Here is a 3,728-nt window from a genome sequence, read left to right as displayed (position 1 = left end):
GGTGTCCATTTAACCCCTTTTAAACCCCTCTGAAGTTAATTTTCGCGTCAAACTTAAGTTGACCACCCCAAAGATTCTCTTCCCAAGGCAAATATGGAATCACATTAAATTAATCAAAAAAACTATGGTTAAACAACTCCCTCCAAGAGACAATTTTAAAAAAAAACCAAAACATAACTCAACACATGTGTCAAGTGACACAATAAAAATACTTTTACAAAATTATACATGAAATCTTGTCTCTTGTTGGATTTACACAAATAAATAAATTCAATCTAACACACATGCAACATCCACTTTTACAAATAAAATACTTATACAAACGGGGTGTTGTCTCTCCAAATAGACAAACCCTAGTTTTACGAACGTACATAGGTCTAGGTTTGGTTCTCCATAATATTTCCATGGTCACATGGATAATTTTCCTGCACATCTCAATTACACATTAGTAATTTCAAATAACCTCATATAATATAAAACACATAAATAAGAATACACATCAAACACTCTACATACAATATACACTTAAACAAATCAATACACCTTATATCCAAACAAATCCACATTATCATAATTCTCATAATTTTGATCCACACATAAAATATGCACTTCTATCATCATAGTAAAGTCCTGCAAATCCAATAATGACATATATATCATCACAAATTCATCCCATTCTAAAATCATGTAGAGTTCTATATCATAAAGCATATAAATGAAGCATCAACATATAGCAATGTTATCCAAATCATGGAATCATATAAGTTCTAAATCCATAATGCATAAAAATAAAGCATCCATAATAGTCTCAACATAAAAATCACTGAAATGCTAGACTGGGTCGGGGTAGGGCCTCACACCCTCCCCCTCTAGGCATGAACTTCCTCTTGGAGCTCATCAAAAAGATGGGGGTACTCAAATCTCATGCATGCTACATCCTCCCATGAAGCCGTAACCTCATCATAGCAATCCCACTAGACCCTAACCTGGTCCAACTCTCGACCTTGAAGGGCCAGCGTCTGGCATGCCAAAATGCGAATGGGCTCCAAAGCTAGCTACCCGTCCGACTCCACCTGCAAGGCATCCCAATCTAAAATATGAGACTCATCATAGATATAATTCCTCAAAACTGATACATGAAACACATCGTGGATGCGTGATAGGCTAGGTGGAAATGCTAAATGGTAGGCAACTGGTCCTATCCTCTCAAGGATCTCAAATGGTCATACAAAGCGAGGTGCGAGCTTAGAACCCTTTCCGTAATGGATTGGACTCTTATGCAGTCGCACTCTCAAGAAGACTCTATCTCCAACCAAGTAGCTACAATCTATCATGTTCGCATCTGCATATTTCTTCTGTCTATCTTGTGCCTCTCTAAGACAATGCCTAATCAAATCCACCTATTGTTCCATATCCCGAACTATCTCAGGACCAATACCAACTCTGTCCTCTATGTGGTCCCAACTCAACGGTGTCCTGTAAGGCCTGTCGTATAATGCCTGATAGGGTGGCATCCCCAAAGAAGTGTGATGCCCATTGTTATAGGCAAACTCCACTAAGGGAAGGTACTCTTCCCATCTGTTCTGATGATCCATGACGTACATGCAAAGCATATCCTCTAACACCTGGTTAACCCTCTCTGTCTGTCCATCCATTTTCAGATGATAAGTTGTACTGAAGTTGAGCTTAGTGCCCATAGCTGCCTGTAATTCCTTCCAAAAGGAAGAAGTGAAGAGGGAATCCCTGTCAGAAATAATCTTGCGTGGAATGCCATGAAGTCTAACAATGTCTCACAAGAACACCTATGCTACCGCTCGTGCTGTGAAGGTATTTCGAACTGGTGAAAAGTGGGCCACTTTGGTCAACTTGTCAACTGTCACCAAGATGGCATCATGGCGATGAGATGACATAGGAAGACCAATGATGAAATCCATGGATATAGTATCCCACTTCCACTCTGGTATAGCATGAGACTGGAGAAACCCACCTGGATGGCGGTGCTCCACCTTGACTCTCTGACACTTGAGGCATCGGGCTACTAACTCAGCAATGAGCTGCCACATTCCTGGCCAATGATATAACTGCCTCAAGTCAGCATGCATCTTCGTAACTCTGGGATGTGCTGCATAAGGAGCTCTATGAGCCTCCATGACAATGAACTCTTGCAATCCCCCGGAAGAAGGTACATAGATGTGTCCTCTATGGCATAATAGTCCATCGGACTCTAAGGAATAATCCACATATTTTCCTTCTAAAATTCCCTAAGATCGTATCACTTGACAAACCTCTGAATACCATCCATCCTTTGGCAACTGCTGTAGTATACGGTCTCTCAAATCTATGCCCATAGATATGGTGGATACCTCGTGACATCTCCTACTCAAAGCATCAGCAACTACGTTTTCTTTCCCTTTGATGTAGTGAATGTCAAAATCATACTCGCACAAGAACTCCATCCATCTCCTCTGTCGTGCATTAAGGTTCGGTTGAGTGAATATGTACTAAAGACTCTGATAGTCTAAATGAAGCTCGAAATGATGACCCAAGAGGAAATGTCTCCACCTCACAAGTGCATGCACTACTGCTACAAGCTCAAGGTCATGAGTACGGTAGTTAAGCTCATTAGTCTTAAGTTTCCTAGACTCAAAAGCTATAGCCCTACCATCCTGCATAAGAACTACTCCTAAACCCTCTAGGGAAGCATCTGTGCAAACCATGAAGTCAGCTGAGGGATCTGATACTACAAGGATAGGTGCACTAGTAAGTGCCTTTTTGAGTTCCTAAAAGGCCCTCTCGCACTTCTCTATCCACTCAAATTTCTTCCCTTTAGGCTGAAGAGAAGTAATAGGATGTGCAACTCTGGAGAATCCCTCTACAAAGCATCAGTAATAACCTGCTAAGCCCATGAAGCTCCTGACCTCTGTCACACTGGTTGGTGTTGGCCAATCCATAATAGCTCTGATCTTGGATGGGTCTACTAAGATCCCATCACCGAAAATAACATGCCCAAGGTACTTGCACACTTTGACAAACTACCAAACAACTGATTGTCCCTTAAACACTGCAAAACCTGTCTCAGGTGTTCCTCATGCTCTTTCTCATTCTGAGAATATATCAATATATCATCGAGGAACACAATCACAAAGCGGTTTAGAAATGTGTGGAATACCCCATTCATGAGGCTCATGAAAATAGCTAGAGCATTCATAAGACCGAATGGAACCACGGTGAACTCATAGTGGTCATATCTAGTGCAAAATGCAGTCTTGTGGATATCAATTTCCACTATCCTCAACTGATAGTATCCTGACTTCAGATCAATTTTGGAAAATACTTTGGCACCCTGAAGTTGGTCAAATAAATCATCAATTATGGGCAAAAGATATCGGTTCTTGATGGTTACTTTTTTCAACTGACGATAATCCATGCATAATCAAAGAGATCCGTCCTTCTTCTTCACGAAGATGACTGGTGCACCCCAAGGGGATACACTAGGATGAATGTGACCCTTCTCTAGTAGTTCCTCAAGCTACATCTTGAGCTCATTAAGCTCATTTGTGGTCATCTTATAAGGTGCTCTAGAAACTGGCTCAACTCCTGGTACAAGGTCTATATGAAAGTCAATCTCTCTACGAGGTGGCATTCCAGGTAGCTCTGAGGGAAACACGTCTGAATATCCCTTAAGGATAGGATGGTCATCAATTGATGTTTCCTTTTCATCCTCTTCC

The sequence above is a fragment of the Cryptomeria japonica genome, chromosome 10, assembly GCF_030272615.1.
Source record: "Cryptomeria japonica chromosome 10, Sugi_1.0, whole genome shotgun sequence".
NCBI lineage: Eukaryota > Viridiplantae > Streptophyta > Pinopsida > Cupressales > Cupressaceae > Cryptomeria > Cryptomeria japonica.
This window is presented reverse-complemented; position numbering follows the sequence as displayed.